The sequence below is a fragment of the Rousettus aegyptiacus genome, unplaced genomic scaffold (genome assembly GCF_014176215.1).
Source record: "Rousettus aegyptiacus isolate mRouAeg1 unplaced genomic scaffold, mRouAeg1.p scaffold_m13_p_13, whole genome shotgun sequence".
NCBI classification, from domain to species: domain Eukaryota; kingdom Metazoa; phylum Chordata; class Mammalia; order Chiroptera; family Pteropodidae; genus Rousettus; species Rousettus aegyptiacus.
In genome coordinates this window covers 62,060,385-62,074,063 of record NW_023416288.1, presented here as the reverse complement: position 1 = coordinate 62,074,063, position 13,679 = coordinate 62,060,385, and the positions used below count along the sequence as shown (strand labels likewise).

The 13,679-nt window shown below is 38.8% G+C and overlaps 1 pseudogene; it reads left to right on the top strand.

Moving 5' to 3' along the window:
* Window positions 1–7,907: 7,907 nt before the first annotated feature.
* LOC118611168 lies at window positions 7,908–8,026 on the top strand (annotated as a pseudogene).
* Window positions 8,027–13,679: the final 5,653 nt, after the last annotated feature.

Genomic DNA, 13,679 nt, shown 5'->3' with positions numbered 1-13,679 from the left:
CAGCAACTTTTTTCATGTAGACTGCTTTCATTTCTCAGCATCCTCCTCCACTGTATTCCTTCAGGCAAACTCGCTATGCCCTTCTTTTATGCTCTAGTATACCTCGAAAAGTCCTCCATCTCAGCACCCTTAACACTTTAATGAATATATTTGTTTGCAAGTCTCTCTTTCCCCTATATATACTTACCTACTCTTAAAGGTAGAGTCCATGATTTGTCACTTTTGTGATCCAGCACAGTGCCAGACGACATGACAGATAAATAAACCAGTTGAATCAGTGTATGACAGGGATTCATGAATTCAAATGGGAGGAGCTTAGGAAAGCAAAGGTGGGGAAAGCAAGGCAGGGACCATATCTAAACTTTAGTGAATGATCCTGATAGTTCTAACTTGATATAATCAAGATGCTTATTTTGTTTATCAAGCACCAAAAACAAAACCCAAAAAAAACAAAAACCAAGGTCAAAATATAGTAACAAGTTGAAGAAGCAGGATTTAGACCCAAGTCTCCGGACTTCAGAGTTTGGGCTCTTAAGTACTATGATATTGCCCATTATTCTCTGAAGACGGACAATCCTGACTTTAAGGTAAGTTCATTACCACCCCCCACACAGCCATAAGTAATGGCCGAGCAGATAATCTCACCAGGAAAAGATGACTATTTTCTAGATAACAGAGTAAGGACACAAATGTTTTGCTTGTGGATTCGGAATACAAACCAAAGACACTATTATCCGAAGAGTTATTTATATTAAAGGCTGCTGCTTTACCTGGGTCTTATCCCTGGGGCTAGAACAGATCAGAGTTATGGGGTGGAAGATAGCCACCTACAGGAAGAAGGAATGAGGGTCGAGTTAAGCCAGGGACTGTAAATGTGAGGGGATTAGCCAGGGTAATTTGTGAGCACATTAAACCGAAAACAGGCCAAACATAGCTGGGAGGACATCTAAAGACAAGGAATGAAATGCTCTGTATCAAAACATTAAGGCGAAGACGTGGTGGGATAAGGAGCAAAAGCATAGCCAGGCCTGTGGGAACGGGATTAATGAGCGAGGTACAGAGCCAGCGAGGTGGGAGATAGTGCCTGAAACCGGGGCTGCAAACATTAATCATGGCTGGACGTTGCTTGTTTGCAGAGTCTGGAGTGAGCTGTCAGGGTCGGGTCCTCGAGCTGCGTGATAGTCTCCTCTTTAGGCCTTTTTTGCTAAATGGGATAAGCTAGGCTGTCTCTGGTTTTTATGGGAGAAGATTGCAGCCTATTTGGATGGCTTGTTTGAAGAAAGGCATGGAATTCTTGGACTTGCCTCCTATCTGTGGCCCTTTCGTGCAGCTAGCTGATCAGAACTGATGCCCATAGCAATGTCCACCTATATATCATTGCAATTCTTGTCAGGAGCTGCTATGCAGGGAACTATGGGATGCAGGGAAAGGCCCAACTGAGATGGATGTGGTGACAAATTAGAGTAAATGGATGGTAGGTATTTGGAGGGAGTTTAGACATGGGGGGAGCTGCGAGCCATGGTTATAGGGTAGACAGTCTCAAACTCTGAACCAGTATCTGCCCTTAAGGACTGGGTGGTATGGTTTTGGTGGGAGGAGAGATGAGCCAGTAGGTAAAATCTAAATAATAATAATAGGAACTATAATAATACTGATAATAATAGCGTTTAGAGAGTGCTTGCTATATGCCAGGCACCAAGGAAAGCATTTAATGAGAATTATTTACCCTTCACAAGCCTGTGGAATAGATAGTTCCCCAATTTTATGGATGATGAAACTGAGGCTTAAAGAAATTAAATGATGTACCCAAGATCATATAGCTGACGAGCGTGGGGGAGCTGGATGTTGTCTTGACCAGTAAGATTTTGTTTTTACCGTGATAATAATATATTATCCATGTTCTCAGTGGAGAGCGATTGATTAGATAGGAACTTGGGAGAACAATACCCAATACCAAACCCAGTTCAAAAAGAACACAGGCCTGATCATGAAAAATGGAGCCAAGAGTCAGCAGCGGAGCAGAGACGGTAGCAGTTCAGCCAAGCTGGAGAGGGTTCGCACCATTGAGTGGAGAGGCCGCTTGAGCATCTCACCTTATCTGCATTGGGTCAACCTGGCCAGCTTCCCCACGGAGATCAGACCAAAATTCAGGGCAATCTTTTGAAAAAAGGGGGAAACATAAAGGGTTGGCAAGGGTAGGAATGAGCTTTGCACTAAATGTCAAGGAACAAGAGGCTGGAGTGACTAGAGAAGTGAGGTGGATGACCTTGGATTTGATCCAGAGAGAGTGAGGAGAGGATACCTTGGAGAAAACCAGAGAGCAACCACAGTACTTCCCCGCCGCTCCCCTTTCTCTCATGAAAGAATACTATCTCCCAACAGTTTCTGGAGTAGTGTTTTCAAAACAGCGACTCATTAATAGATTGTGAAATCAATTTAGTGGGTTGTGACTAGCATTTATTAGAAAATAAATAGAAAATAACAGAGCATCACACATAATAAGGGTAAGTATTGTTTTTGTTTCAGTGCGTGTGTGTACTCAGTTGCAATGTGAAATGTGTTTCTTGCTATGGTAAAATAAAAAATAAAAGCCGCTGTTCTGGAGTTTTCTTTGTAAATTTTCTGTATTAGCCAGCTATTTTACTAAGTTGGTAAAGGCAGTTGTGACCCTGTGCATTCCTGATTGCTGTGTGCTAGTAATTAGTAAAATCTTCATCCATACTTTAGGATGGACCAACTGTCTAGATTGGTGAAAAGCTTGAATTAAATTATACTACTTTGAAAGAACTTTAGGTTTATTATTTCCAAATAAAGTAAGTGGAAGCAAGTAACCAACTGTTGCCTGGTGGACAGGGGTGGGTTTAGCCTTGGTGAATAGACAAGAGTAATTTGTAATTGACATTTCAAAGAAGTCTTAGAAACAGGCCAGCCTTTGTTTAAATCATAATTACCCTGTTTGTATGTAAAAGGATACTTCTAAAGCTTTTCAAAACAACTGGTTCTTTTAAGTAGATAATTATTCCCCTTCCAATCTTGTTTACACTATTCGGAACTTCAGTGAACTCTCTCTCTCTCTCTTTCTCTTTTTTTTTCCATAGATAGTACAAAGGTTAACTTCAGCCAGCCCTTCCTCAAATTATCACAAATTCCCAATTAGTGAATTCTAAACAGGGTTTCCCTGTAACAATATACCAAAGACTCGTATGATGTGTTCTTTATTGCTTTGAATAACATCTGACAAGTTTCCAAGTACCAGGCCACCTGGATATTCTCTATCTGTCAGGAACATGTGGTCACAGAGGTACATGGGAGGGTGAGGGGAAATACAAATCAGACACAGACATGCAGGGGTGGGGAAGGAGACAAAGGAGGAAGTGCTTTTTTTTTGGTATCTATTATATGTTAACTGTATATCAGATTATAGGCACTTTTTGGTATAGAAAAGCTATACTTTACATCTAAATTTAACAAAGATACAGATGAAAATAGAAAACTGAACTTTTTTGCATGTGGACTGGAAGTCATTAGAGAGGCCTAGAAAAGTGGGTAGAGGAAAGATGTTATTACAAAAAATATATGTACTTGTCCGTTTTTGAATGACTTATTTCTCACTGCAGAGTTCCACTCAGCACAAAAGGAACTGTGTGATATACTTTAAAAAAAAAAAAAAAACCAACAAAACAAAACAAAACAAAAACCCCAAACAACAAAAATGTTCTAATCCTGGGTAATAGTGTTTTCTAGTCCTTATCTTTTATCTTTGGAGCTTGGCTCCTTTCACTGGCGGTTCCTCAAGCTGCCTTATTACAGGGGTCTGTTGTCTATAATTGTCTTTGTTTATTAGGGCCCTCTCTCACCATGAAGTTTCATGTGTTCAAAATCTTGATTTAGCAGTGAGAACATCAGGCAGGGAGCCAACTCTGCTACTAATTAGTATAAATCAAAAGGAGGAAGCAGGGAGATAAAAACCAGATCCCAGTGTAAAGGTCTGCAGCCAGGGTTAGTAAGACTGACTGGCAGGTCAGAGTTGAGTACGAGACAAAAGGGCTTGGAGAAATGCTATTTAGGGCCAGAGTCTTTTTGTCTCTTTTCTCTGATTGTACCCCTTCAGAAGCAGAAAGGGTCTGTGGCCGCCTCCTTTGATTGTTTTCCTTCCATTCTAGTAGATCCTCATTTTGTTCCATTGTTCCCCTTCGCTTAAAGACTTAAGAGTTTGGTCCCAATTGGTGTAAGCCAACCGTAGCGGTGCCATTCCCCTTGTCAATGAATGGTTCATGCATGGGTTCATGATCTAATTCTGGAAAGAGTAGTTTGCCGGTGGGGGTGATCTGAGAAAAGTTTCTTCAGTCTTAAAAAAGACCTGCACAGGGAAGAAATGGTTCCTTTTTGTTCGGTGGATGATGTCAAGGCTGCACGTGATCACTGCAACCATGATTACCCTCGTCTACGGAGGCATTACTCTGAATATGTCGGGGCGAGACTATGGAGAAGACTGGGTCCTGAGCTGCTGAATTAACAAATTCTGGAAACATCCTACTATTTGACTTTGTATTAGGCAAAAAAACTCCCCTTATCATTTAAGCATTTAAAGTTGGCTTTTCTATTACTTGCAGCCAATACAAGGTCTTAGTCATCGTCTGAGCTTCTATAATTTTGAAAAACTGCTCCTTTTACCTAGAAAGAGCTCTCTAATGCTTCAGGTGTTAAATAATGAATAAATTGCATGCATTCCTTTGATGGGGCCTGTGGCTTTGCCTGTGGTGATGACGGTGAGAACTATTGATAGCTGAGAAAATGTCTTTATAAATGTTGTGGGTGGGCCTTTTTAGGTTGACTGCCTCTTCTTTTGGGGAGCCTCTTATTCCCCAAGTCTCATGAATGTTGGTGCAGTGCGATCCTGTCCGTTCCCTCCCCACTTTCAGCTCATCCAGTTGCTGATTTCAGTAGGACTTCCTTCTCAAAGTCTCCTCTTGAGAATTTGGAATTAGGACCAGGAAAGATATCATCCTCTTTAGGTGACTGGATTTAGAGCTGTTACTCCCTGAGGCTCTTCTGCTTACTCACCCATAGACACCATGACACTTGGCTAGCAAATTCTTATAATAAATTCCCCGTCATGCTTACACTAGCTCGAGTGGGTTTCTATTACTGGAAACCAAAAGAATTCTTAAAACAGTGGTGTGTTGGTAAATGTTTAACAGTTGCCTCTGATCGTTAAAAGCCTCGATTTTGTTGCACTTGCTGATTTCCACGATATAAATGCTCCCGTGCTTACTTAGTTCAGGTCACCAAAGTGACATCGCTGAATGTGGAATTGGGAAGAAATGAGCACATTGGCTCTGGAGAGCTGGTCCAAGACAGCTCCGGCATATCACTCACTGCCTAACGAGAATAACACACAACACGCTTTTCAGGAAATCCATAAGTCACATCATAGGAGATTCAGGGATATATACCGATGGCCGCTAAATTGGGAATTCTAGTATTAAAATCTTTTAATTAATTTCAAATGTGCAGAGTCCTGGGGCTCAGGGAGTAGAGGAAGTAGGATTAAGTTTTTAAATAACATTGAAAAAATACTTCTTTCAGTATCATAATGATTTGAGTGTATTGGGACTGGGGGGGGGGGGGCGGTGCGAGGGGCTTGGACCGAGGAAGGGAAGAAGGCTGGGCGTGCAGCCGGGCAGGTGTGGAAGAAGGGGATCTGTGGGAGGGCAGGGTCCAGGCCTTGACAAAAAGGAGACTATTACCTTCTGCGGTTGAGGAGGAGCATGATGGGAGAAGCCGAGGCCACCTGGTACCCCGGGTTACCATACCAACGAAGGACTAAATTAGGTCATTCGGCCATCTCCTGTAAAATCTCCTGACCTGCTTTGCTTCTTGTCTGAAGTTCTTTCAAGCAGGAAAAAGCCTTTTATTACACAATTAAAAATAAGATAAGATTAAAAAATTTAAATGCAGGGTTGGAGAACTACTTTGATTGTGAATGAGGTCAAATAATCAGTAAGAGTAAGTCTGGTGTTAGATCTTTCTCCCTTGATGAGGGGAAGTTGGGAGGGCGGAGAAAGGTGGTGTCAGGACTTTAGGAAACACTTTCTGGCCTGGCCACCTTCCCACACCTGATTCCTTTGCCTGAAAAGCCAATCGCCAAGTCTTTAAATGTTGGACTTCAAATGTTGAACCTCTCCTCAGTTTTAAGACAAGTCTCAAAAACCACCCCTCTGTAACATTTTCTGTGGCTCTCCCAGGAAAGCTGAGACCTGTTTTAGCCCTGATCATGTCTTACTGTAATGAACCCCAATCTTTCCTCTCGTATGTTTGGTGTTCAAACGACTGGACATTTTGGACAGTGTGCATTAATTAAACTCCCAGAACTTGAATTTTTGTAAATGAGCTCATGAATGAACTTTTCAAACGACTACATTGTTTAGTTTTAATGGCATCAATATCTTTGTGCATTAGTGTTTGTACATCTATTTGCATATTTAGCCCTTGACATTTATACATGGAAAAATGAATGTGTCATTGTTAGTGATAAGAAAAGTAGATTTTAATAAATTTAGTTCAGTTGAGATGAAGCTGGAAATCATTAGATTTGCCTGAAGGGATGCATTTTAGCATCAATCACATATTTGGACTTAGGCCTGTTGATTGTTCTTTTGGGCGGGGGGGGGGGGGGAAGGATCAAAATTAAAGAACATATAAAATGCTGAAAAATATATTTCTGAAGAATATATCTGAAAGGTGATGTGAACTAATTTCTGATATAAATATTAATTCCAGATGGAACACGATTGGAAGATAAAACAAAGAAACCATAAAAGAACTAGAAAAAAGTGATACTAAAAAGTTTCCTAATTTTAAAGTAAGGAAGACTTTTCCAAGTATAATATAGATAAAATCCAAAACCTTAAAGGAAAAGACTGATACTTGGACTGCATAAACATATTTAAACAGAGAGAGAGAGAGAAAGGGGAACACAGTTAATAAAGTGAAAAGACAAGCTGGGAAATACGTAGGAACACAAAATTAGGGCAAGTCTTAATATCCCTAATACCTAAAGAAGTTGTTTTGTTTTTTTTTTATTTTTGAGACAAAAGGAAACTTTATTAGAGAAGCTATAACACTCCACAGACAGAGACATGGTCTCCTCTCAGAGACAGAATGAGAGAGAGACTGAGTGTCCAAGGAATTTAGTTCAAACCTGTTTCCTTTTCTGGGTATAGGTATGCAACACTCAAGTCATGGGGAAGTAGTTTGTAATCTCAGCAAGAATCTTCCTGTAGGTTCCCCTCTGCTGATCAGCCAAGTTCCCGTGTCTAGTAGCATGTGGCAGGCTCTGAACCCAACCTGGCTTAATATTTAGTCAATTTGTGTAGTTCTCATGTCTCTTTCCTCTGTTGTTACCAATGTTTATTGCTGGCATTTATTCTATCTAGTAGTTCTCAGACCTGGCTATACATTGGATCTCTCTAGGAACTTTAAAAGTACTGCAGCCTGTGGCACACCGGTGAAAATTATGATGTAATTGTTTTCTGAAGGCCGGTAATTCGTAAAGAGTTTTAAACTGAGAGAAAGTCAAACAACTTGGAGAAAAATGGCCAGAATAGGTGAATAGAAAGTTTATAGAAGAGGGATTCTGAATGACCAATAAATACATAAAAAGATGCTCAACCTCACAAATAATTAAAGAAATACAAAATAAAACAATGAAATATTCTTCTTATTTTGGATTGGTATAGGTCCCCTAACTGATAACGCCAGTATTGGGAAGCTGTGGGAATCAGGCCTCAAAGCAATGTTAGTGGGAAAGAAGACTGGTGTAATTTCTTCAGAGGGCAACCTGGAAATACAAAAAAATGCTCACACTTTGTGACCTAGCAATTCCATTATTAAGAATTGGTCCAGTCTCTGGCCATGTCACCCTGAAGGTGCCTGATCCTGTCTGATCTAGGAAGCTAAGCAGGGTAGAGCCTGGTCAGTACTTGGATGGGAGACCATCTAGGAAGACTGAGTGCTGTAGGCTTTAAAAAAGAAAAGAAAAGAAAAGAAAAAAAAAGAACCGATCCAACAGAAATATTCTTTAAGATATACAAAAAATATAGATAGAATATTCATTGAAGTATCATATCTGCTTAGGTTGCCATGTTCCCTGAATCTGCTTTTTTTTAAGTGACATTTTTATTGTGTTATTTTCTGAATAGAAGTACCCATGTGCATTGTAAGAAATTCAAATAACACAGTTATGTTAAAATAGAAAGAAAATTCCATCCTAAAGATGATTACTGCTAACAGTTCTAGGCATATTATTTCCAGACCATTTTTGTGCATAAATACATGTGATAAGCTGAACTCTTGCTTTCCAAACCTAGGAACTGAATAGATTCAGATAAATATTTTGAGCTATGTTTCTCCTCAGCCCAGCTCTTGCTATTCATGATCTGAAATTTCAGAGCTGAATACATTTAGAAAACTTAACGTCCTTCACTACCAGAGTTCACTACCCAAACTTTAACTCTTGCTATCTGAATTTAGAAATAAATAGATTTGGATAATTGTACAAATATGACTTTTCTTACAAAAGTTGAATTGTAATACACACCATTCAACCACTTGCTTTTTTTGCTTATAAATATATTTTTGACATCATTCCATGTTCGTTTGTAAAGATCTATCTAATCTCCTTTTAATAAATGCACAGTATTAATTGCGTGTGTATATAGATGTAATTATGTATTAAACTAGTGTCTTTTTTATGAACATTTATTAGTAGATCAGGTATATGCACTGACATGGAAAGGTGCCCAAATATTATTTTTTTAAGTTAAAAAGTAATTTAGACCTATGTATAGTCTGTCTAAAATTTTTTAAAAGAAAAAGATAAGCTAGTAAATATAGACATAGAAAAAAGAATTCTGATGGAATACATACCACTGATAACAGTCATCAGAGGTACAGATTAGGGCAGGGGAGTCGGGGTGGGCAACACGAGAGGTTGTCACATTTTTGTGTTACAGTTTTCGGTAATGTTGGAATGTTTTTACTATGAGAACATTATTTTAGAAGCAAAAAATAAATAAATAAACCTAAAAAGTATAAAAAAGGTAGTATGGGAGTGTTCCTTGTAGTGTGCTGTAAAATAGTAAAAACTGGATGCCATAAATAAGAGACTGGTTAAATAAATTATAGTATATGCATATAGTGGTATATGATTCAGCTCTTGTCAAAATGCAGTATAATATCACACTTACAAAAATAGCCAATAGTAACAACATGTTTTTATATAGCTCAAACTGTTAATTATCTCTGGGGATACCTTAACTTACTGAGTTATTTCTGTAATGTTTCAATTTTTAATAAGTAGCATGAGTTACTTTTGCAACCGGGAAAAAGGCTGTTATTTAATGCAGGTTGAAATTAGGGATTCTGTGATTTTTTTTCAGCTCTCAAGAATAAACTACCCCAGGTAAGTGTATTGTTTAACTTTTATGCATTAGACTTTGTACACGTTTCCAGGAAATTATAGCATATGTTAGTAGGAGACTGTTTAAATATCACTATTTTTTTTTTCTGTAGACCAGTGCTATCTAATAGAAATTTAATGCAAGCCACATACGGAATTTAAAATTTTCTAGTAACTGCATAAAAAAGTAAAAGGAAACAAGTGCAATTAATTTCAATAACATGTTTTTAACCCAATATACCCACTTTGACATGTAATGAATATAAAAATTGTTAACGAGATATTTTACATTCTAATTTTCATACTAAGTCTTTGAAGTCTGGTGTGCATTTTACATTTACAGCATATTTCAATTTGGATGCTAAATGTTCAACAGTTACAATGTCCTACCAAATCATTAAAGTATGTTTAAAGGAAAAAATATTTTACACTGCTTCAGTTTTTAAATTTAAGTTAAACTAATTAAAATAAAATAAAAAATTCAGTTCCCCAGTCATGCCAGTCACATTTCAAGTGGTCAATAGCCATGTGTGTCTGGTGGCTACATTATTGGATAGTGTGAATATTGCACATTTCCATCATCTACTGGACAGTGCTGGTCTAGACATTGAGCTCTTAGCTGATAAAATCTTATTAATCTTTGGTGCCCTATGACTTAACAGTATCTGTCGCAAAGTAAGTATTCCAGAAATGAGTAATCCATTCATGGATCCAGGACTGGGGCAATCACAAATGGAAACCTGATGCAGAGAGAGAAGACGGGGAGATAGATCTTCATGCATGGTGTTGGATGGTTCTATTTACTTCTAGCTGAGGCAGGACGGATATATACTGGAGGTCTTCCAATCTGGTGTTGCAAATGGCAACCATCTATGGAGCTTGTCTGTTCTTCCCAATTGACATGTGTGTGTGTGTGTGTGTATGCACACACACACACACACACACACACACATAATGCGTAATGGATCCCACAAATTCACACGTTGGTTGTCTGCTGGTGGCTGGAGGGGGCAGCAGAGAGCGGGCAGGGTGGTGAGCTCTGGGGAGTACCAAAGGATGGATAGGTAGTAGGAAAATGGAGAATAAGGGTGAACCCAAATTGGGAACTCACAGACCAAAGGGAAAGGCAGGCTAGAAAGCACAGTACCAAGAGAGACCCCCAAACTAGATTGGGATCAAGGTATAAGGAAAGATGCTGAGATCATGGCTTCCCACATCAGAGGGATATTTGGTCTTTTTCCCCTCCCTTTTAAAAAATTTAAATTATAAGCAAGATGAAGAACATTAAAGCAACTGTAACTACACAGAAATTTTGGCAAATCTGTGTAGCCAAATCACTGGGTGTATCTCTTTCCTATATAATCATTTTGAATGTATGTTTTGTTTTGTAAGCCTTCCTAAAAACAACTTAATTTTCCAGAAACATCTTTTCATATCTTTACATATTCATAGTTTCTTATACAGCATCATTTTTAATGGTCACCACATTGGTTGATGTGGACTTGCTCTGCTTGATTTAACTAACACTAGGATTTTTCTAATTTTTTACCATTTTAAACGATATAAATTGTAGGCAAATCTTTGTGTGCGTCCATGATGAGTGCCTCAGAATTGATTCCTAAAAGAAAGAAGAATGATAGGCACAGAGGTCCATATCCGTAAGCTTTTGGATGTGAAGTGCCAAATCTCTCTCGGAAAGCTGTAATGGCGTACGCTCTTCCACTAGTGCCCATCTCCCCAAACCCTCACCAAGTCTGGGTAATATTAAAAACAAGCATTGAATCTGTACATTGTTTTGAGTAGTACGGACATTTTAATATGTTAATTATTCCTATCCATGAGCACAGTGTATCCTTCCATTTATTTGTATCTACAATTTCTTTCTTCAAGTTTTCCAAGTCTAGGTATTTTACCCCCTTGCTTAAATTTATTCCTAGGTATGGGTGAAAAAGGTGAAAGAAATTAAGAAGTACTAATTGTCAGTTATAAAAGTAGTCATAGGGGTGTAAAGGCCTGCAAAGGGAATATAGTCGAAAATATTGTAACAACTCTGTGTGGTCTCAGATGGGCCCCAGACTTACTGGAGTGATCACTTTGTAAGGTATACACCTGAAACTAATATCGTATGTAATTGAAAAGTAAACAAAAACAAAAACAACTAAGCAAACATCCACTATAACCAAAAAAGCAAACAACTTTGCTAACCTAATTGCTGAAAAAAAAGGCCATCTCTTTTTTAAAAATAGCATTTCTTTGGTTACTACAGATATTGAACATTTTAAAATATTTGGCCATATATTTGTGTATATGTGTGTGTGTGTGTGTGTGTGTGTCCATTTTACACAAGATACTTTTTTCTAGACTTTTGTAAGTACTGTCTACATAGTAAGGATATTAACCCTTTAAAATATAGGTGCAGATATTTCCCACCGTATATTGACTGCATTTTCATTGTTTTGGTATGTGACTTCCTGGAGGTTTTTAATTTTTCAGAACACTTCTTATTTTGGAGTAATTTGGGGAATAACTTTAGATTTATGGCAAAGTTGCTGAGATAGTATTGAGAGTTCCCGTGCTCCTTTTACCCAGACTCCTTGACACTAACATGTTACATAACCACAGCATATTTGTCCAAACGAAGCGATCTCATAAAAATTTTGAGTCACCTTGCTCATGTGCAGCAGAGAACCCAGCAACTCTGATATAATCTTTATCGTTCTCTGATGGAAAATTTGGTTTCAAGTTTGGTTGATTGAGATTTGGAGAACATCTTTTTCGGACACTATAATTTTGTGTATTTTTTAGTCAGAACACAGAAGTCTATTTAGTCTGTAATGTTCTGAAACGTATCATTAATCGTTCACGAACAGAGCTGTAAAACTCTTTTTTTACTATAAGCGATACTGTTTCTATATGCAAAGGCATTCAGAGTTTTGATTTTGAAGTGCTGTTGAATCCGGTAACTACTGGAGGATTGAATTTGTAGGCGGTTCTCCTGTGCTTTCATTTAGTGTCTTACTCTTCCTACTATTAGGCTACTCACTTTCTAAGGTTAAAGGGCAAAAATGAGAAGTGTGCCTAACATCATCCTTAATAGGAAGGAACATGCCATTAGAGCACTTTTCTAAAGAGAGCTATCATTTTTCTCTTTTCAAATTACAGCTTCCCCAGGGATAGGTTGATAAGTAAGTGTTTGGTCTGAAATGGTCTTTTCCTAGAGCTGAGAAGAATTACCTTGGATAACTGGACAGTCCAGAGTGTCAGAGCAGTGCCCCTGAGTCTGAGGATGGAACTTCTCGTGCCTGCTTCAACCCCAGATCAGCTCTGGGGCTTTGTGTGAACCACTTTCCCTCTTGGGGTCTTGGTTCCTCCTCCGCAAAGCAAAGGGGGCTTTGATGATCTCTTTCCATCTGGAGATGTTCTCGGTAGTTCTCAAAAACAGGTTTTATTGGGGGTTATGCATATGTTCATAATGTTGATCGTGACGATGATCTGATGGATGTATACGTATGTGGGATGTATACGTACGTCAAAACTTATCAAACTGCGTATTTTAAATATATGCAGTTATTGTATGTCATGCATACTTCAATATAGCTATCTAAACGGATTTTATCCAGCCTCTAGAATAATGAGGGGCAGAAGGATGGAGCTCTGTTTTGCTAAGGATCTGCTTGTATTGTCATTAACTGAGAGGAACAACAGCGCTTTCTGGAGTTTTCCCTACAGCCTCCTACTGAGGCTTGTGCTTTCTCCTCCTCCGACTTCTCCTATCTATTTTTAATTACTATTTTCATGAATTCCGGGGAATGTTCTTTTTTCCTCATCTCAGACTTCATCCTGGAGTCCTCTCTCTCCTTTGGACTAACTCGAGGCTCAGGAGTGAGGGGTCCAAGCTTCTCTTGGCTCCTCACTGTGGCTTTAGGCTCATCTCTCCTATCATTTTCAGGATAAGAGCTAGCATGTCCCTAACGGTTATAGTGAATTCAATCCATTGGGTGGTACTTCTCAGTGAAAACTCTTCTTTGAAAGCGTACTATAGGGGAGATAAAATAAATTCTTACAGGGGTACATTACACGGTGTGGCAATTGGATGAAGAACTGCTGAGAGGCTGCCGGGGAGGTGACCATCTGGCCGCTGGAAAGGACCCTTTCCCTGACTTCTCTACTCAGTCAGGCACCAGTCGCTCACCAGGGACTCGTGATTATTCCGCTG